Genomic DNA, 22,541 nt, shown 5'->3' with positions numbered 1-22,541 from the left:
CCATCATACTGTTTTCTGCAATGGCCGTACCATTTTACATTCCCATCAATAGTGCACAATTTCTCCTCAGCTGAGTTATTGACTTGCTTCTAACAAAGAGAATACGGCCAGGTGATGGGATGTTACCTCCAACATTAGGTTGTAAAAAGGCTTGCCTTGGGCCCTCTGTTAGTTTCTGATTCTGAGGGAAGCATACTGTCATGTTGTGGGCTGTCCTTGGAGAGGTCTACGTGGCAAGGAGGTAAAGTGTTTAGCCAACAGCTAATGAGCGCCTCGGGCCTGCCGAAAGCCACGTGCGTGTGCTTGGAAGCAGGTCATTTCTACATAGAACCCTGAGATGACTATAGCCCCAGTGGACACCCCAACTGCAGCCTCGTGAGAGACCATGGGCCAGAGACATCTAACTAAGCCAGGCCCAAACTCCCGACCCACGAACACCATGAGACATTAGGTGTTTGTTATCCTAAGGTGCTAACTTTTGAGTGTAATTTGTAGCAATAGATAACTAATACAGTGAGGCTAGGTTGAGACAAAAGGTTTACGTGCTGTTGTGAATGATCTTGTAGAGCAAGGGTCCCCAACCCCTGGGCCACGGAGCAGTACTGGCTCGTGGTCTTTTAGGAACCATGTTGCACAGCAGAAGGTAAGCAGCAGGTAAACGAGCGGAGCTTCATCTGTATCTGCAGCCACTCCCCAGTGCTGGCATCATCGCCTCAGCTCCGCCTCAGATCATCAGGCATTAAATTCTCATAGGCGCTCCAGTCCCTGGTGCCAAAAAAGGATGGAAACTGCTGTTGTAGAAAGACAAAGCCAGGAGAGAGAGAGAGCTGCTGAAGTGGTGCCCTTTGGTGAGGGAATAAGAGCTTGTGTACAGGAGGAGGGCTCGACTTTAGATAGAAGCAGAAGTTCATCTACACAGTGAGAGGGAGAATTCACTGGAGAAATACTACATGAAGTCTGTAGTCATGAATTTAAAGTGAAACCAGCAGGAAGTTTGTATAATTTTTCTCCAGTCATGTTTAGCTGCATGGCTTTGGACGTGGAATGCAGGATTTAACCAGGGCTTTGTTTTGCCAGAAGAGGATGACAAAGCTAGAGGTGACAAAGGAGATGAAGATATTTGCAAGCCAGGATATACTTATGACTACAAGGGTTGTAGTGTATAGTATATATAATAGTATGTAATATATTGCATATATACGATAAATCTTGGCTGAATGAATGCCGAATGAATGGCTGTAACTGCTTATGATAAAGACCACCATAGACTGAGTGTTTACTCTGTGCAAGGTATTGTGTTAAGCACTCGATATGAATTGCTTCATTTAATCTTCACAAATAGCCCAAGAAATAAGTATTATGGTGCCCAGATTTACAAATGAGGGGCAGAGTAGCTAAGTGACATGCTCAAGGTCACACAGTAGCAAATGGAGGAGCCACGCTTCAAATTCGTAATCCTGTAGGCAAAGTCTGTGGTCTTGACCGCCGTGTGTTTCAGGTCAAAGACTTTTCCTTCCTGTCTCTTCTTGTCAGAACTTTCCCTCTCACATGCCAGCATGGTTGCTATGTCTGGCACTCAGATAGGCTTTCTCCAGGTCCACCAGGGAACATCCTGAAAAAGACCCAACTCAGCTCCTTGGAAAGGAGCCCCGGCCGGTCTGGGAATGCCAGGCTTTGCGAGGTCACAGCCAGCTCGCACCCTGCCTGCTGGCATCACCACATGTAGGTGATGATTCTGAGGAGAAGCCACTGGGTGAGGGAGTTGCTGAGCCAAGGGTCTCAAAAGGCTCCTCATCATTCACAGCCTACTTTTGCTGGCCCCCTACCTTCAACTGTATCAGAGTATTAAGTATTTACAGAAGAAGCCAAGCCGCTTCTCTACCCCTTGACTCAGAATATTCTGCCATTCCTGCCTCCTTGTTCTCAAGCAAACTCCTGCTCATTCTTCCAGAGCCTGCTCGAGAGTCACTTCCTCCATGAAGCTTTCTCTGATCTTCCCCAGGCAGATGAGACTGTTCCTCCTCTGCCTCCCCTCTCTGGGCTAGAGCAGATGGATTAAGCAGGTAGACTTGGAGCCAGGTGCACTAGATTCCCACATTTGCTCCTCTGCTGGCAAGCCGTGTGACCTTGGCAAGTTACTTATACTTCTCAAGCTGCAGTTTTCCCATCTGTGAAATGGGGACGATAATAGTACCTACCTCGTAGTGTTGGTGTGAAGCTTCAATGAGATAACCTGTGTAAAATGCCTAGCACATGCCTGGTATATACTGAACTTTCAATAAATATTAGCTATTATCATTATTAACTATCTTTCTTAAAGGACCTACCAGTAGGTGAGGAAACCTGTGTGTCTGTCTCCCTCACTAGACTGTAATTTTGGGGCACTGCCTTCTACCCCTAGCCACCACTGTCCCTGAAACACACTATTGACTGTGTGTTCCATAAAGGTTAGTGGAAGCAGTGTGATCATAACTAATGTCTCTCTTTCTCTCTCTGTTGTTGTTGGTTGAGAGGGAGTTGTCTTGGGGCAAAATAGTAATGATGGAGATGAGGTGGCAACCACACCCCGTGACCTTTGTGCCCACCCTCAGCCTACAGCCTGTTTCCCTTATCTATTGCATTTATAATGAGAAAACCTTTATGGAAGATGATTGCTGCAGGCGTCTCAAAATATTCAGGGCCCAGAGGAAGTTGTTGGTCCCTCTTCGCCAAGGTCATGTGCCCAGATTATTTCCTGAGGGTTTCCTGAGGATGTATGTAATCAGATCCTTTATTGCCCTGTGCTGGGGGACAGAAACAACATTCACCTATAGGCTAATGCTGGGGTGTCAGGTTTCTCCTCAACTTCCTGTGCATTCGGTGGTCATGGCTTAACTGGTGATGAATGATTCTGTGACTCAAAGTGCCATATTACAGTGGGATTCCCTGGACTTAGAAGGCAGATCCTCATTCTACATCCGTCTCCTTGTCTCCCTCCCTACAAAGGGCCAGTGTCCTGACTGCAAGGGATGGCCTCCTTCCTACCATTATCTTCTTCCCTCTCCCCATTTCTCCTGCCTTTTTTCTTATATTTACTTTTACTTGAAAATAGGTCCTACTTTGAGACAAAATACTTTCGAGAGAACTTCCCCTACATTAACGTAGTACATTAGCACCTTTCTTTTCTTTTAAAAAATAAGCCTCTCATTACAAAGGTAATATATGCTCATTATAATAAATGGGAAAATGCAGGGACATTTTTAAAAGAATATTTAAATCACCCATACTCTCAGAGCCCTGAAAAAAATCACAACTAGCATTTTTGCACATTTCTTTCCAGACCGTGATGTATGCTTATGTATACATTTATACATAATTAATACCAAACTACATATTAAGTAGAGATGCATAACATACGCTTTGCATATATTTAGACTTTGTGGCTTTCCGTGACATGTTCCCATCATTTCTCTTTTCCCTGGACACCATCATGAAAAGGAGAACAGATGTTAGTGTCCTGGGATCCTGCATAAAAGGAAAACTGAGAACTAGTGTATAGTATATATAATAGTATGTAATATATAGCATATATACGATAAATCTTGGCTGAATGAATGCCGAATGAATGGCTGTAACTGCTTATGATAAAGACCACCATAGACTGAGTGTTTACTCTGTGCAAGGTATTGTGTTAAGCACTCGATATGAATTGCTTCATTTAATGTTCACAAATAGCCCAAGAAATAAGTATTATGGTGCCCAGATTTACAAATGAGGGCAGAGTAGCTAAGTGACATGCTCAAGGTCACACAGTAGCAAATGGAGGAGCCACGCTTCAAATTCGTAATCCTGTAGGCAAAGTCTGTGGTCTTGACCGCCGTGTGTTTCAGGTCAAAGACTTTTCCTTCCTGTCTCTTCTTGTCAGAACTTTCCCTCTCACATGCCAGCATGGTTGCTATGTCTGGCACTCAGATAGGCTTTCTCCAGGTCCACCAGGGAACATCCTGAAAAAGACCCAACTCAGCTCCTTGGAAAGGAGCCCCGGCCGGTCTGGGAATGCCAGGCTTTGCGAGGTCACAGCCAGCTCGCACCCTGCCTGCTGGCATCACCACATGTAGGTGATGATTCTGAGGAGAAGCCACTGGGTGAGGGAGTTGCTGAGCCAAGGGTCTCAAAAGGCTCCTCATCATTCACAGCCTACTTTTGCTGGCCCCCTACCTTCAACTGTATCAGAGTATTAAGTATTTACAGAAGAAGCCAAGCCGCTTCTCTACCCCTTGACTCAGAATATTCTGCCATTCCTGCCTCCTTGTTCTCAAGCAAACTCCTGCTCATTCTTCCAGAGCCTGCTCGAGAGTCACTTCCTCCATGAAGCTTTCTCTGATCTTCCCCAGGCAGATGAGACTGTTCCTCCTCTGCCTCCCCTCTCTGGGCTAGAGCAGATGGATTAAGCAGGTAGACTTGGAGCCAGGTGCACTAGATTCCCACGTTTGCTCCTCTGCTGGCAAGCCGTGTGACCTTGGCAAGTTACTTATACTTCTCAAGCTGCAGTTTTCCCATCTGTGAAATGGGGACGATAATAGTACCTACCTCGTAGTGTTGGTGTGAAGCTTCAATGAGATAACCTGTGTAAAATGCCTAGCACATGCCTGGTATATACTGAACTTTCAATAAATATTAGCTATTATCATTATTAACTATCTTTCTTAAAGGACCTACCAGTAGGTGAGGAAACCTGTGTGTCTGTCTCCCTCACTAGACTGTAATTTTGGGACACTGCCTTCTACCCCTAGCCACCACTGTCCCTGAAACACACTATTCACTATGTGTTCCATAAAGGTTTGTGGAAGCAGTGTGATCATAACTAATGTCTCTCTTTCTCTCTCTGTTGTTGTTGGCTGAGAGGGAGTTGTCTTGGGGCAAAATAGTAATGATGGAGATGAGGTGGCAACCACACCCTGTGACCTTTGTGCCCACCCTCAGCCTACAGCCTGTTTCCCTCATCTACATTGCATTTATAATGAGAAAACCTTTATGGAAGATGATTGCTGCAGGCGTCTCAAAATATTCAGGGCCCAGAGGAAGTTGTTGGTCCCTCTTCGCCAAGGTCATGTGCCCAGATTATTTCCTGAGGGTTTCCTGAGGATGTATGTAATCAGATCCTTTATTGCCCTGTGCTGGGGGACAGAAACAGCATTCACCTATAGGCTAATGCTGGGGTGTCAGGTTTCTCCTCAACTTCCTGTGCATTCGGTGGTCATGGCTTAACTGGTGATGAATGATTCTGTGACTCAAAGTGCCATATTACAGTGGGATTCCCTGGACTTAGAAGGCAGATCCTCATTCTACATCCGTCTCCTTGTCTCCCTCCCTACAAAGGGCCAGTGTCCTGACTGCAAGGGATGGCCTCCTTCCTACCATTATCTTCTTCCCTCTCCCCATTTCTCCTGCCTCTTTTCTTATATTTACTTTTACTTGAAAATAGGTCCTACTTTGAGACAAAATACTTTCGAGAGAACTTCCCCTACATTAACGTAGTACATTAGTACCTTTCTTTTCTTTTAAAAAATAAGCCTCTCATTACAAAGGTAATATATGCTCATTATAATAAATGGGAAAATGCAGGGACATTTTTAAAAGAATATTTAAATCACCCATACTCTCAGAGCCCTGAAAAAAATCACAACTAGCATTTTTGCACATTTCTTTCCAGACCGTGATGTATGCTTATGTATACATTTATACATAATTAATACCAAACTACATGTTAAGTAGAGATGCATAACATACGCTTTGCATATATTTAGACTTTGTGGCTTTCCGTGACATGTTCCCATCATTTCTCTTTTCCCTGGACACCATCATGAAAAGGAGAACAGATGTTAGTGTCCTGGGATCCTGCATACAGGAAAACTGAGAACAAGGAAGTAAATTCGCTTTCTCAAGGTCATACAGATTGTTGGCACAATTGGAATGAGAGTCTAGGTCTCCTGAGTTGTGGCCAAGTCTGCTTTCCATGAAATTGAAAAAAAAAACCTGCCCCAGGGGCACCAAGAGTAAGAATCTTAAGTACTGATGCCAAATTTGTAAAATGTGAAGTCAGAGTGCTTAGGCTGTTTACATTTTTACCCAGCTCCAAAGACAGAAAGTACTGAAATGCTTTTATGAAGCAAATTTGAAAATGTATTGTGGTCACTGAGAGAGGTGAGAGGCCCCCAGCCAAGGTCAAGGAGCCCTGACCTTGGCACTGTCATTTCTTTTAGTCAGGGTTTTCAGTTGCAAATCGAAACATACTTACTCTTTTTTTCATGCAGAAAAATTAATTTATTCAAGGATATTAGGGACATCACAGAATCTCCAGAAAGGCTAAAGAACCAGGCTTGGTAGCCACATAGCCAGGGGCAACCAAACCTAGGGATGACTATCAAATATTTGACAACCATGTGACACAGGCTCCAATTAATCAGAGTGGTAGAAGATGATAAATAACCTCTATAGCTGTTCTAGAACATAATCACTGAATATCAGCCTTGCCCAAATCATTCTTTGGAAGTATTCCAGTAGGGATATTGTATTAGTCGGATTTCTTCTGGAATAGTGTCACATAACAAATTATTCTGCAATCTCAACAAAAAGCTTTTTATTTTATCTTCATGGGTCAGTTGTGGTTTGGCTCATCTTGACTGAGCTCAGCTGAGCTTTGTTGGAATTTGGGTCCAGAGTTGGGTCAAGTTCAGGTCTGTGTCAGGTATCTTCATTGTAGGGCCCAGGCTGAAGGGACAATGGCTACATGGAGCAGGTTCTTTTCATGGTGAGGTGGAGACTCCAATGGGCTAATGAAAGTTCACCTTGCTTTTTAAACCCTCAGCCTAGGTAGAACTAAGACACTATACTATCTCAGTATAGTGTCTTCTATTCACATTCCATGGCTCAAAATAAGTCATTCAGCCAAGCTCAATGTGAACAGGTCTGGGATGTAGACTTTATCTACTGTAATGGGGGGCATGATACATCGAATGTCCAAAGGCACGGATTCTATTACAGGGACAGAGTAAAGAGTGGCGACAGTTATCCAGTTGACTGTACTCACACTGCTGCCACCCAAACCCATTCTCTACCTTCGTTCAAGTAAAGAACGCTTGAGCTTTATCTGGGAATATAAACAATTACCTGAAGATTACACTTCTCAGCTTCCCTTGCAACGAGGTGTGGCTCTGTGCCTAAGTTCTGGCCAAAATTCGGGAGCAACCAAAATGACCTTCAGCAGCTGAATGGATCAATGAACTGTGGGACATCCAGGCAATGGACTATTATTATTCAGCAAAAAAAGGAATGAGCTACCAATCCATGAAAAGACATGGAAGAAGCTTAAATGCATATTAACAATCAACTAAGTGAAAGAGTGGGCTTCATACTGTATGATTCCAACTATATGACATTCCGGAAAAGGCACAACTACGAAAACAATATAAAGATCAGTGGTTTCTGGAGGGAGAAGTGATAAATAGAGCACAGAGGATTTTTAGGGCAATAAAAATACTCTGAATGATATTATGATGATGGATATATGGCATTATACATTAGTACAAACTCAGAATGTGCAACACCAAGAGTGAACCCTAAGGTAAACTTTGGGCGATTATGACGTGTCAATGTAGGTTTATCTTTGGTAAAAAAAATGTTGATGTTGATATTGGGGGAGGGTGTGTATGTGTAGAAGGAAAAGGTATATGGGAAACCTCTATTCTTTCTTCTTTATTTTATTGCAAACCTAAAACTGTTCTTAAAAAAACAAAAGTCTTCTTAAAAAAAAAAAAAGGAAGAATGTTTTACTCAAGTGTTTTACAATTAGTGAAAAAAAAAAAACTAAACAGGAACAACCAACATATCTATGGCAGAATAAAATAAATGTGAAAAAAGTGTACGGAAAATGTTGGGAGCAAGAAAAGGTTTTGCTGAAATCGATCTGGAGGAAAGCCACTAGATAAAAATATAGAATATCCAGTTAAATTTTATTTTCAGACAAACGACAAATTAAATTTTTGTGTAAGCATGTCCTATGAAATTTTGAGAAATATTTATAAATTCCTCATTGTGTATTCTGATATTAAATTTAACAGAGTGTCCTATATTTTTATTTGCTAAATCTGGCAACTCTAAACTTGGGAGGATCAAGAGAGACTTCAGAGAGGAATTGGCATTTGAACTGTGCCTTAAGGGATAATGAATAGGATTTCAATAGCTGGGTTATTTAACACCATTCCAGGCTGAGAAGACAGCAAGAACAAAGGACAAGAAACTGAAAATATCTGGCATATCTTAGTAACTAAGCATTTTAGTTTGGTGATTCATCTAATGTGGCTATCATGTTGGTGGATCCAGCTAATATTGAGCTTAGAAAAATGTGCAGCTGTATTGCAAAATTCAAAAACTAGGACCCCAGATCCTAGTTTTTGAATTTTGCAATACAGCTGCACATTTAAATTGTCCACTTTCTGATTTAATTGTAATTTTAGAACTCAGGATATCTGTGTCCACCTAACAGATATCCTGAGTTCTAAAAATACAATTAAATCAGAAAGTAGAGAATTTAAAGAAGAGGGTATAGTCTTAGAGTAGCGACATTCTACACTGACAAGAACATGAATTGTAACCCACACCTTCCTTCTTTGCAAGACAATCATTGTATATACTACTTGCAGGTTTGGCTCTACTCACAAGGATCCTAGTTTGCTCCGTCACCTACTATAAGGCCTCTGTCACTCTACCCAAAGTTGATTAGGCCAACTATGAATATGTGACTCAAGCTGAGCCAATTAGAATCCATATCCTGGGTGTTTAAAATTGAGACTAGAAGCTCCTAGTTCATTCTAAATCAGATTCTTGAAAAGAAGAGATTTACAGTTACTGGCAATTGCTGATATTCAGCAAAGTCGTGTCCTCACAGTGGCTTCACCTCTGTTCACTGGATATGATGGGACTGGAAGCCAGAAGCCTGGAGAGAGTCTTCTGAATTTGATGATCAAAAGTTGGAAAGTTCACTGGCTCACGATAAAAATGGATATGATGTACTACTGTGAAATGTGCAAATAAGCTGATAACTTCCTTTTTGTCCTTCATGAATTACTCCTTAGCCCTTGTCAAGGTTGGCCTGGGCCCTTGATCAAGGTGCTGGCTGCAGCCTGCTTTCTGGATATATGCCGGCCCCTTTCTCCACATTTATTCTCTGAAATAGCTGTAAGGATGTATCCTGATCCTTAGGAGTTCTCTGCTCTGTGGCTGCTCTGCATTGTAAGGGCTGCTGTTTTCATTATTGATAAATAGACAGAGAATCTGAAAGGTCAACACAGTGGTCCTGCCACTGATACCTCATTCAAGCATGGGCTTGCACACCACGCCTGGCCCCATGATTCTAGTTTGATAAGTTTGAAATGTAATGAGACCATCTTGGGCTTGACCTGGTTTTGCTTTGGCCCTTTAGAATTCCCACAAAAAAGGATTCAACAGACTTATCAAGTGAATTCTCTCTAGGTAAAATGAAAATTAATTGGCAACAATGTTTTGCACTCATGAATAACTGTCAGGAAGAAAAGAATGCTAAGTGTTAAAACTAAGGAATGGTTTCTCTAAACTTGCTGCCTAGATGTGACCTTGAGCCCTATCGGATTCAGTGTAATGCTTTGAATTGAGAAACAGGTAAAGACTGGAAAGAAAGAATTCACTAGTTTCCTGGGGCAGGAAACAGGAGTGTATGATGTAGGGAACATGGTGTCTTTCTCCTGACAGTCTCCAGCATCGTGTTGAAACTAGATCATTAAAGAATCTCACTCCAGTATTGTCTACAGTAGTAGAAGCACCAAACTGGGGAGGATGAAATCAATCTTCAAATCATCCATGCTGGACAGAAATGATTTTCATGGCTGGAGCCTAGAAGGGCAGAATCCACGAAACCAGCCACCCTGTTACATAGCCGGTTCAACCACACTCACCAAGGTGATACAGGACACAAGTCCTGAGTGATCAGCTTGCCCCAAATTTACTCCTCACCTAACTGGAAAAACCCAAGAATGGACTCATGATTAAAAAGGTAAATTATCTTTTAGGTAATAATGATGATATCTGTCATAAGAAAAAAGCCCCAGTTCTCTGAACCAAAGTAATCTTTCATCAATGTCCATGTTTAATGCCTTTCTGGGATGATAGGGATTTTTAATACTTTTCATTTCGTGTGCGAGACTAATCTGATGTTCCATTTCTCATACCAGGCTCTAGGGAACAATAGTAATTTTCCACTTTGTAAAGCTTTCTCTCACTTTTCATCCCACTCAAAGGCAGCTGTTCTAAATTTTGAGTGTCTTTTGTATAACATGGGCATTCCTTGGGCTATTATAGATGGCTTTTTAGAAAAAAAAGTATTGTCAGTTGACTCTAGCTATACCAGAGAAGGAGTCTTATTGTGCAGAGTTACAGTCCTTCTGAGGCCTAGTGCTCTGTGTTTTATAGACATGACCACAAATGCTGCACTTAATCAGCTGTCCATTATATGTTTGTACATTAGACAGTAAAGTCTCCTAAATTATCAATAAATCACTACAACAGGGCAATGCAGAAGTAAACCACAGACATTTTATTCATTCATGAGTTCCCAAGCAGAGGAGCTTCATAAGAAAATGGTCTGGAAAAATTCCCAGAAGGGAAATAATCCCAGAATATCAAGAGGCACCCCTCCTTAGTCTAGGAACTGGCTGTAAAACCTAAGAGGCTTCTCAGAGCAGAGTGAGTGGGTCGATGGTTGTCTTACCTAATCGTGTGTATCAAGAACGAGATTGAACACCGATACATAAGGCTCATATCCCAGCCCCGCTACTTACTAAGCATATGACCAGAAACGAGTTACTTAACCTTCCTCTGCTTCTGTTTCCTCCATTACCCATCTGATAGAGTTATTAAACAGTTAAATGAAACACTGATATTAATATTAGCTCCTGACTTTTTCAGCCAGGAAACAAACCACTCTATATCTTTCAATCAATAGGAATTTAATAGAGGAAATAGATGATAGAGGAAACTATAGAGCTAAGATACCAAACGGATACCAAGCTCAGAGATTAGAAACAATGGCTTGCTGTTAAGGCTGGAAGAACAGTAGTAGGCTGTCCTATAGTAGCTGAAACCATAGCAGGGTCTGAACTGGAGCCATAGAGGAGATGCCATAGGATGCAGAGAGGAGGGGGAGAAATGCTCTGCTCTCTCCCCAATCCTGTCTTCCAGTTTTCCACCAGAGCCTCCCAACACTGAAATTCCTGGGAGCTATAGGGTCAGTGGTCCAAGCAATGTAGTTCTCAGAAATACAGAGCAGATTGAGGGAAGGGCGGGGACTGTCTCTCACCTTTGCTAGGAGTTTGAATTTCAGGGTTACCGTATAATCCCATCAACTCCCTCAATATTTTAGCATTTTATTTTAAAAATAGCATATGACCATTTTGCAACCAACCCAGCAGTATTGAGCATCCCTCATACCTCTATTGTGGGCCCTAATTGCCATTTCCCATGGAAAAGAACAAGGCTACTTGGAGAAATGGCTGATTTGATGTCTGAGGCAATAAATATATAGATGAACCTGGGACATTTTATTATGTCAGCAAGCAAGAAATCCATCCAAGACAATTGAGCCATGTCTAAAGGACTCAGGAGCCAACTTTAAGAGTTTCCCACTAGTCAAAAATGAGACAATTTAAGTATCAATAAGCACGACTACTACAATGGATTAAAATATATGAAATATGTAAAACTTCATGAACTTATAATGATACTAAAGGGAAAACAAACCTCACTGGTCACCTTTGGTGAATGCTAGGGGACCAACTGCTATGGGCTGAATTGTGTTCCCCTACAATTCATGTTGAAATCTTAACCCCCAGTATCTCAGAATGTGACAGTATCTAAAGATAGGGCCTTTAAAAAGATAAAGTTAAATGAAGTCATTGGGGTGGATCCTAATCCAATATGACCTACGTTTTTAAAGGAAGAGGTTAGGACTCAGACACACAGAGGGAAGACCATGTGAAGACGTGAAGAAGATGGCCACCTGCAAGCCAAGGAGAGAGGGCTGAGAAGCAACAACTCTGCTGCTGACACCTGATCTCAGACTTCTCGCCTCCAAAATTGTGAGAAAATTTGTTTCTATGGTTTAAGCCACCCAGCCCATGGTACTTGTTGTGGCAGCCACAAAAAACTAATACACCAACTCTTCATTCTGAAATGTGGTGAGTAGAGGGAAAGAATCAAGCCTATATAAACATACCTCAGCATAACCAGTTGATGAGAAAATGTTTCTCCTTATGGGTATATTTGAACTAATACATAAAAAAGGGATGCAAGAATTTTTTAATCACTATTTACAAAGACTTCATCTAAGGATACAGTATTTCTAAGGCAATGTCATCATTATCAGCTACCATCACAAAAAGGGACAGTTCAACATCATGGCTCCCAGTGGGAGTATACGATGCTGTCTGTAAATTACTTTTTGCCAAACTCAAACTTGAATCAGACCAATGCTCTAGATCTCACTGCTAATTCACAGAAAAGACAAGGGACAGAGGAACATGTTGGAAAACAGCAGAGGGATGCGATCAACAAAATCCAGGATACAGGAAATTCCATGGGACGAGTGGCTTGGTTTCCTCAAAAAAATTCATTGCAACAACTAAAAATTTGGAGGATAAATCTGTAGATTTAAAAAGGCTTAGGTACACTTTTAGAAAGTTCCATTTGTAGATCTTCAGATTCTATTTCAAATAAACCAGTTTTTAAAAATTATGAGACAAACAGGGACACTTGAACACTAACTGAATATTTAATATTAAATATTTTTATATTCAACATAAAAGAATATTTTGAGTGTCATAATGGTTTATGGTTATGTTTTGTAAAAGTGTTTATCTTTTAGAGATACAAACTGAAATATTGATGGGGAAATGATATACTATCTGGGATTTCCTTAAAAATAATCTAATGTGGGAGGCAGAAGAAGCAGGTTATAAATGAAATCCATCCATCCGTGGGCTGGATGTCATGAAGCTGGATGATGGGTACATGGAGGTTCACTATACTAGTCTCTACTTTTGTGAACGCTTTATATTTTCAATTATAAATTTTTTTTTTTTTAAAGAATGCTCTAATGGTGCAGGTTATCAGGCAGAGGCAAACATGCTCACTCTTAATTACTAGTAATTCAAGAAATGTAATAAAATATACCTTTGGTCTATTGAATTAGCAAGTTTTATTGTGATGGTAATTCTTAATGGTAATTTCTAAGGTCAAGTAAACAGACACTTGCATGGATCCTAACAGAAATATAAATTGATAAGTACAACACTTGGAAAGCAATTTTGTAGTTCATAGTGAGAATAATAAAAGAAACATTTCTGTCTTACTTAGAAGAGGGAGACATTTTTTATGTTCATGCTCTTTAAACCAGTAATTTCATAGAACAGTTCTATATCTCCAATTCTAGAAATAAACAGTGAAAATCTTTGTAATAATAAATATGTTCACTGCACCATTATTTATAATAGGGAAAAAAACTAGAAACGAAAGATAGGTCCAAAACCAGGTTAAATTAATTAGAGCAAAATATTATTGGCAATTAAAATGTTTAAAAGCCTTGAGGCAAGGCTTATGGAACAATAAATTTTTTTAAAAGATAGGTTGACCCATGAATCATTTTATGGTTGTAACTTATGGTGCATTGGAATTTGAGAGAGAAAGAGAGAGAGAGAGAGAGAGAGAGAGAAAGAGAGAGAGATATTGATTGATTGGAACGATGAGAGCTAGCTAACTAGCTAGCTAGTTAAGATAGATATCTCTATAGATGAATAGACTGATACTTTTCTCACAATGTGACACTGATCCTCCTCTCTTGGTGGAGCTTTGTAACTACCTCTACCAATAAAAGTGACAGAAATGCTGCTTTTGACTCCTAAGCCTAGCTCATGAAAGACTCCTGCCTGGTTCTCTCTCTTGAGTGGTTTTGGAATCCTGAACCATCCTGCAGACGTCTACCATGTCCCCGAAGCTCAGGCTGGAAAGACTACATGGCCAGACCACAAAGAGGGAGAGAAAGATGCCTAAGGAGTCCCAGTTGCTTGAGTTTTCAAGCCCAGGCACCAGATTCTAAGTGCAAAAGCCACTGAGAAGAATCCAGGCCCAGACTGACTGCTGCCACATGACTAACCCCAGCCAGAGCTGCCAGTTGAGCTGCCCAGAAATTCCTAACTCACAGATAACAATTGACTATTGCCATTTTATGGAACCTAATTTTGGTGTGATTTCTTTGCAGCAATAGATAACTAACTAATATATAAGTATATAAAATGTGTAACTTATATAAAGTACCAACAAAAGGTACATTAAAAAAAAAAAAAAAAAAAAAAAGGTTGCCCAAAATATTAATAGTGATTATCTCTTGTGGGTCTTGTGGGATTATGTGTCTATGTTTTCTTCTTTCTCCTTCTTTCTAACGTTTTTGAATGATCATATATTTCCTCAAAAAACTGAAAAAATAAATTTTATGTTGAAAATCATTTAACTATGGTGTTTTTGTAATTCAGGCCCCTTCAGCCAGTTCAAGCATTCCCACCAGGGTTCTGAGGAGCATGTGCAGGTGAATGAAGCCAAATACAGCTGAAGCCTTGAGGGGAGTTCTTAGAGACCATCTTGTCCAGCCCCCCAGCTATTCTAAACCTCCTGCATGCCTGCCCACGAAACAGTTGTTTTCCAGCTTTCCTGTGAACTAAAGTCTCCATGATGGGATTTATCTCATCTAGAGCCAGTTCTTTCCATCTCCAGCCTCCAGTGACAGAAAATCTTTCTTTCTAATGAACTGAAACATGTCTCCCTGGAGCTTCCACTCACTGGTCCTATTCATGAACTATTCATGAAGTCTTTGCTGGTGCCTGCCATGGGCCATGCATTGTTCTAGGCCCTGAGATACAACAGGGAACAAGACAGATAAAATCCTATCCCTAAGGAGACCTTTGAGACCCAACCAAAGTGTCAGAGGTTACCTTGTAAATATCTAAGGGAAGAACATTCCAGATGGAGGGGCATCGAGGGGGAAGTCCTGAGGCAGACACCTGCTTGGCATACCTGAGTAACAGCAGGAAGGCCAAGATGGCTGGGGAGTGGTGAATATGGGAGGGAAAGGCAGGAGAATGAGGTCAGGAGAGACTGGAAATGCAGATCATAAAGACCTTGAGGGCCATGCCGAGGACACTGGATTTCATTCTAAGTGTAACAGCGAACCGCTGGAGGCTTTCAAGCAGAGGAGTGACCTGAGCTGAGTGATGTTTTCAAAGCGTTGCCTGGCTGCTGCGTGAGAACAGAAGGAGAGTGGAGAGCAGCAGAAGGGAGGCCAGTTGGGAGGTTGCCGTAGTCGTCCAGGCAGCAAATAGGTTAGAAGTGGCTGGATTCTGGATATATTTTAAGGGTGGAACCAACAGGATGCAGGTATGAAAGTGAGAGGCGAGTCAAAGATAACTTCAAGTCTCTAACTTAACATCAATAAATATTGTGTAAGATGGCAAGGGGGTACACCTACGAAGAAGACAGGGTTGGTTCATGTACTCCCCTGAAAGAGACACGCATTCCCAGACCATTTAGATCGGGCCTCATATAGTAAAGACACTGTAGTTAGGCTAAATGTTAAAATGAGCATATTGGGAACCCAGAAAAAGGGCAGGAAAGACTTTCTACTGGAGAAATACCTGTCTCATTCCAAGGAATGAGACCAGCCTGGCTGAGGTCTACAAGCAGGAAACTGAGGGAGGTGGTGAGGACAATACTAAGCACTGGGTGGTACTAGAGGTTAGTATGTAAGATGGGACATGGAAGGACATGAGGACAGCAAAGTGCGCAGAGACCAAGCTGAGGGCGGTTGGGCCGTCCTTCGGAGTTTGGGTTTACCTTGAGGACTGTGAGGGCCACAGGTGGGTGTGAAACCAAAAAGATGTGCAGTGAGACGTGAGCCTCAGAAAGATTATTCTGGCAGTCCAAGTGTGGGGAAAGGAGTCAAGGTCAAGTTGGAGGCCAGAAGGCCAATATGAAAGCTACAATAATAGTACAAGGGGGAAATGCTAAGGGACTGAAGTGAGAGCAGATAGAGGCAAAGAAACAGGGGAAAGGTGTGTTAAAGAAATAGCAGGTAGGATGGACCTCGAGGGCATTATGCTATGTGAAGTAAGTCAGACAGAGAAAGATGAACACTGTATGATCTCACTTTTACGTGGAATCTTAACAAACGCCAAACTCATAGATATAGAGAATGGATTGGTAGTTACCAGATGTAGGGTGTGGGGGTTGGCAAAATGAGCAAAAGTGATCAAAAGGTACAAACTCCCAGTTATAAGACAAATAAATCCTAGGGATGTAATGTACAGCATGGCGACTATAGTTAAAAATACTGTGCTGTATATTGGTAAGTTCCTAAGAGAGTAGATCTTAAAAGTTCTCAACTCAGGAAAAAAATTGTAACTGTGTGGTGGTGGATATTAACTAACCTTATCTAGGTGATAATTTCACAATATATACATATATAAAATAATGTTATACATCTAAAACGAATATAATCTTATGTGTCAATTATAACTCAATCACAAAATTTAAAAAAATAAATAGAAGGTAAAATGAGCAGGTCTTGATGACTGGATGTTGGGGTGACTGTGATCTACGATGGTTTCGAGTTCCCAATGTGGGTGACTGTGATGGAAAATTAGGGAGAAAGACAATGGGTGTACTTGGACATATCCAGTTTGTTTCCTGAAGGACACTCCCAAGCGGCTGGTCATACAGGCAGTTAGATATGGAAGTCTGAAGTTCAGGGGAAAGGTCAAGGCTGGAAATAGATACATGTCCGTTTCATTTTGTCCCTTGAGGCTCTATAAGTCAAGTCTGATTTGCTTTTCACATGGAGGTCCTCCAAATACTTGAGGACAGCCTTGACATTCTTTAACTCCACCCCACTGAGCTGCCTGGAGGCTAAACCCTCTTGGTTCCTCCCATCACTGCTCACTGGGGGGCAGTCAAGCAAAGTGGTTGAAAACCTCGCTACTCAAAGTATGGTCTGTGGACCAGCAGCATCACCTGGGAGCTGTGAGAAATGCAGGATCTCAGACTCGCCGCAGATCTACTAAAGCAGAGTCAGCACTTTATCAGCATTCTGCCCCTACCCTCTCCCACTGTGATTCGTGTAGCACGCTGGTATAAAGTACAGACTAGATTCACACTGCCAGGGTTTGTGCTCTGGCCCTGATACTTATTAGCTGTGTGAGAGCAGATTATTTAAACTCTCTGTGCCTCAGTTTCTTTTTCTATCAAATGGGGATATAATTTTAGGACTTACTCCATACGCTTGTTATAAAAGCTTAAATAAAGCCATCCAGGTAAAGTACTTTATATAGTCAGGCACTAAGTAAGTGTGAGTTTATCAATGATGATGGCTCCAGCCCCCTCACCGTACTAACTGGCCTTCTCCGAATCACTTCCAATTTGTCTACACCTCCTTTAACGTAGACCACCCAGAGCTGAGCACTACCACTGACTGTGGTCTGGCCAGCCCTGAGTAAATTGGGCTAGTTCATTCTAGATGCTCACTTTTATACGTGCTGCCTTCAGGTATCATAGAACAGAGTCAATAGCATATAAGGACTAAGAGTTAGCGAGGGAGCCAGGGTGCCTGCATCTGAATTCTGTTCCTACGACATAGTAGCCGGGTTGCCTTGCACAAATCATTTAACCTTGCTGTGCTTGTTTCCTCACCTATAAAAATGAGATAATGATAATACCTACTTCATAGGGTTATTTTGAAATTTGTGTAACTTAAAAGTGCTAGAATAGGTAGGTCTTGGAGCATATAAAGTATTCATTAAACATGATAATCAGTCATATCTCCATATACGGTAATGCGCCTCACCAAATCATGACATTTTAAAGGTCCAGAAAGATTAAGAGGCATGCCCGAACCACAGCAGCTAGAGAGGTGTCGGCCAGAGACTGACTCAGAAGCCAGGCCCCTTGACTCACGTCTGTGATGCCTCCTCACAGCAGGTACATCACAGGCTATGTGAATGGGATCCTCATCGTGCACTTAACTTGCACAGCTGTGAAGGATGGGCCCACCCTTTCTGTGTTCAGAGCAGCAGAATTCAGCTGCCTTCACATGGGGTGTGGAGGGAGAAGAGGACCCATTGTCTATACTCACAGAATCTTAATGTCTCTGGATTTTGCTTCAGGTCAGTAATAGGTTCTGTAATTATGACAAGTGTCAAGTTAATTTCGGTGAGAACTGATTTTAACTTTTCTTCCTCCCTTATTGCCTTAAGTCTTAAAAAATGTTGATGGCAGGGATTTTGCCCAGGAACCTGGTGCTGAATGCATTCATTTCTTCACCTTTTCCTGTAAGTGTTGGCAAAATGGCAAAGAAATAATCATCTCTTTTGGTCTGGTGGTGGGCTGGGATTCTCTTGTTTGGTTTTGATTTGCTGACTCAATACCAGAAGCAGGGTGCTCTGCCTGGGGCAGTGGGACACCCACGAGTGAGTGTGATGACAAGACTGTGGACATCAAACTCAAGTGAGCATTGGAGTTGTCATTCTCAACCCAACTGGGATTCAGTAGTTGATTTGGTAGGTGAGTATGGGGTCCAGCATTTGGATAAGAACCCCAAGTGCTTCTCATGCAAACATTCGCTCTGAGAAACACTGAAGTATAGTGTAGATTAAGGGACTTGTCTTTGAAGTTAGATAAAGGTCCATTTCCTTGTGAGATCATAACTTCTCTAAGCTTTGGTTCCCCTTAGCATGAGCCAATCACTGAAGCCACCTCACAGCATTGCTGTGAGGATTAAATGAGATAAAACATATAAAACACTTAAATTTTGTGCTTCAGTAGTCTGTGAGCTCAATAAAAATAAACTCTATTCTTGAAGAAGCAGCGTAGCCTTTGGTTATAAGCGCAGATGTTGGGATCCAATATATCTAGTTCGAAATCCTGCTCCACCGTTTACAAATTGTGTGACCTTGGTTTCCTGTACTATAAAATAACGAGACTAATACAGCTCCTCCATCATGAAGTTGTAAAGATGGAGACAACATGAGTCAAGAGCTGAACACAATGCCTGTGTAACCATTCGTGCCACTCCCCAAATATTTCTGGCTCTCCACCTTGCAGGCACACGATAGAACTGTACCTTTCCAATTTAAAGTTAGGTGTAGTCATGTGACTTGCTTTGGCTAATGGGACGTGAGGAAACCTGATATGGCACTGTTGAAGTTATCAGGGATGGTGTGCAAACTGCCACGTCCCCTTTGCTCTGCTGGGAAGACCGTGGGAACACAGGTCATGATGGAGCATCTGTTGATCTAGATCCTGGGAGTCTGTGAGGGGCAGAGGCTGCCTGACGACCCCAATGAACAGGTACACTAAGCAAGGGAAAAAAGCTTTTGTTGTGTTAAGCCACAGGAATTTTGAGGTCATTCATTATACAGCATTACCTAGTCCATCCTGCCTAATATACCTGGTATACAGTAATCTCTCAAATTATTGCCAGCTTTGATTATTATGATCATTGTCCATCAGTGGCTTATAGCTCATATAGAGCAGAAGCAAGACTAGAGAAAATGAAATATTAAATAATAAGCTTTCACTCCCTATGAGAAGTACTAAATAAGTGAAAAATTTCAATATAGTGTACATTCTAGAAGGCAGTGAAGAGAAAGAGAGTGTGACCTACAATAATTAGGAAAGATCTGGTTTTATAAAATCCAAATTTACTGAGACTTTAATTTTTGTTCTAATTTTTCTGTTCTATCTAAAGTCAAAAGAAATTTAATTCCTGATGTGTCTTGTCATATACCCTAGACCGTGAGTTCTTGGGAAGAATCTTGAATTGATTATTTAAGCAATTATATCAAGCAGGCCTCCCGGACTATTACCTGCTTTTATTAAATCTCAAGACAGATGTCTTCCTTTTTTGGCTTTTCATTAAAGAAAGAGAACTAAACAAACAAACAAACAAACGGAAGGAAAGAAGTATAGTGAATGGCTGGGAAATAAATTGTTGTCCTTTCTTACTAACAGCATTTCTCCCCTTTGCCTCCTCCCTGGTTGGAAGCAGTCTGGGCTCCTGTCTGCTGTCCAAGTCAGTAGGATCAAAGGGCATCTGGGCAGTAGGACTGGGATGAGAAGGCTGCAGTGGGGGACACTGTGACAGGGACCACAGTTTCAAGAAGCAGGTGCCAGCATGACACACCAAAAGGCCAGGTGAGAGCAGCCAGAGTCCAGAGCTTCAGATCAGAGTCACATCTGTGAGTGGTGGGAAGACACTGAGCATGTGCAGACATATTGCCCCTGCCGTCATGAGGCTGCCTCAGCTCCCTCTTACACCCAGATGCTACCTGAGGAAGGGGGTGGGGGAGGAGGAAAAACACGCCGGACAGAAGTCAGAACTTCTAATCAGCAAACCGATGAGGCAAACTGAAAGAATTTCCCCCAGAGAATGGGGACTCCAGGGCAAGGTGAGATCAGTTTTAGAAAACTGAAGTACTGTGTTTCATGCCTGAATAATTCTTGATTCCACCATGTATTTACTTATAATCGTATACAGTGAAATTATGATGATTACACAATACGCGCATTTGAACAAGCATGAAAAAAAATTAATCCACCAGCCGTGTGGCTCCTTTCTTGCAAGACACTAAAATGGCATTCACCAATTCAATAGTCCTCAAATTTAAAGCATGCATCAGAATCTCGGGAAGGCTTGTTAGAATACTGGTTACTGGGCCTACACTCAGAGCTTCTGATTCGGTGGATCTGGCCGGGAGGGGTGGGTGGGGCGCTTAGAACCTGCATTTCTAACATGTTCCCAGGTGATGCTGATGCTGCTGGTCCAGGGACCACACTTGGAGAACCACTACGCTAATTCACCTAAGTCTGGTGTTTAACTAAGTCTTCCTCTCTGTGGTTTCTCCAATTGATAACAGATACTGGCAGATGGGTTTTCCTTGTCACAATGATATTCATTTTCTTCTTCATCTTCATCATCACCCTCGCTGACACTTATTAAGTATTTACTATGAGCCAAGCACTGTTAAGGGCTTTATACAGCTAATCTTATTTAATCCTCACAAATACCATTACTTCCATTTTCAAGGCAAAGATAGTAAGGCTTTGAGAAGTCAAGGAACTCATTCAAAGTTATAGAGCCCCCAAGTTGGCACAGCTGGGTCTCCAACTGGACAACCTGACCCAGAGCCCAATTTCTAACCCACTGGTACTTCACTCTGTCACTTGAGGGGCTACAGTCTCTGAATTGATAAAACAAAAACAGAACCACTGAATATAAAACAAAAACTTCTGTTTCGTTGTCCTTAAGCCGCTATAGACACTGGGATCTTTTTAGACATGTTTCTCCATAGCTTCGACCCCAACACCATTTCACTGGTGTTCAAGCTCTTCCCTTCTCCATACTTGACCCCAAAGTTTCTATTCATTTCTTATCAGAAAGTTTAGCTCTCTCTGCTTCCTTGTCACTTTCTCAACCATCCCTGGTTAGGAGTGGAAGGGGGCACATTTCTGTATAGAGAAATGATACCCTTTTTTGCGAGCAGAAGCAGCTGTCAGCAATTGTTTCAAATAGTAGTGTCTATTTTTCTGTTTAATATGCATAGTTTAAAAAACTTACTTGTACAGAGAAGCAAGTCCAGTAATGGGCTTGAACAGGATGAACTTGAACAAGAACAGTGCATTAAGTCCACCTTCCGCAATGTGTGTTTGCCCCAAAGGGCATTCATCACTATCTTTTTTACGCCAGCACCCTGGCTTGCTGAGTTTTGAGTTACCCCCGCCCACATGGCAGATGTCCTCAGCAGTATGAGCCAACCTCAGACCCAAAATTTAACTTTAAAAGAATTAATCAGAGCCATGACTCACATCAGTCAGCTGCCAAGAATGCGCTCCTTAGGTTTGCTGCACAAGAATTTCCAATCTGGGTGCTACATGGTGGTGGCAGGACAAAGTCACCTTCCTGAGTTCATCTGAGCAGAGAAAGTGTGTTCTTCCCCTACCTCCACTGCTCCAAGCCTGACTCAAGTTCTGCTTCCTGGGAAAATCTGAATGGAAAGCCCACTGCTCCTTGCTGCTCCTCTTCTGGGATCAACAGCAAATTCCGGCTGGGCCCAGCTCAGCACAGGGCAGGGATCAGCTGGACTGTCCCACACTGCCGGGAGGCTGGTGGAGGAGAAGGGGAAAGCAGGGAAGGAAAGAGGGGAGGAGATGAGGGTTGGGGAGATAGAACCACGACAGTGTGGCCACTGGTCAGTGTGGGTGGTCATTGGCTAGTTCTGGGCTTCCAAGCAGAGCCTTTTGCACCGTCCAAGATGGAACTGATAAACGGGCACTCATTCTTATCTGATTTACATCCTCTCATTCTCTTTTTCAGACACATTCTTTTTTTCTATTTTTCTGATTGTAAAAGAAATACATACTCACTGAGGAAAAAA

At 42.0% G+C, this 22,541-nt stretch overlaps 1 protein-coding gene across 2 annotated transcripts in view; it reads right to left on the bottom strand.

Annotated features, from left to right (window-relative positions):
- The window catches only part of BTBD11 (BTB domain containing 11), a 354,686-nt gene extending 332,405 nt beyond the window's left edge, over positions 1–22,281 (bottom strand). The window contains exon 1 of one of the 2 annotated variants that reach the window (XM_023527347.1): positions 21,973–22,281. The gene's annotated coding sequence lies outside the window, so the exon portion shown is untranslated. Of the gene's footprint in view, positions 1–21,724; positions 21,878–21,972 lie in introns of those variants that run through there. The other variant, XM_023527348.1, reaches the window with a different exon arrangement.
- Between the last annotated feature and the right edge of the window lie 260 nt (positions 22,282–22,541).

This window comes from Pteropus vampyrus, unplaced genomic scaffold (genome assembly GCF_000151845.1).
Source record: "Pteropus vampyrus isolate Shadow unplaced genomic scaffold, Pvam_2.0 Scaffold16, whole genome shotgun sequence".
In the NCBI taxonomy this organism is placed as follows: Eukaryota; Metazoa; Chordata; class Mammalia; order Chiroptera; family Pteropodidae; genus Pteropus; species Pteropus vampyrus.
The sequence above is the reverse complement of the archived record's forward strand: the minus strand, read 5'-3'. Positions and strand labels throughout refer to the sequence as shown.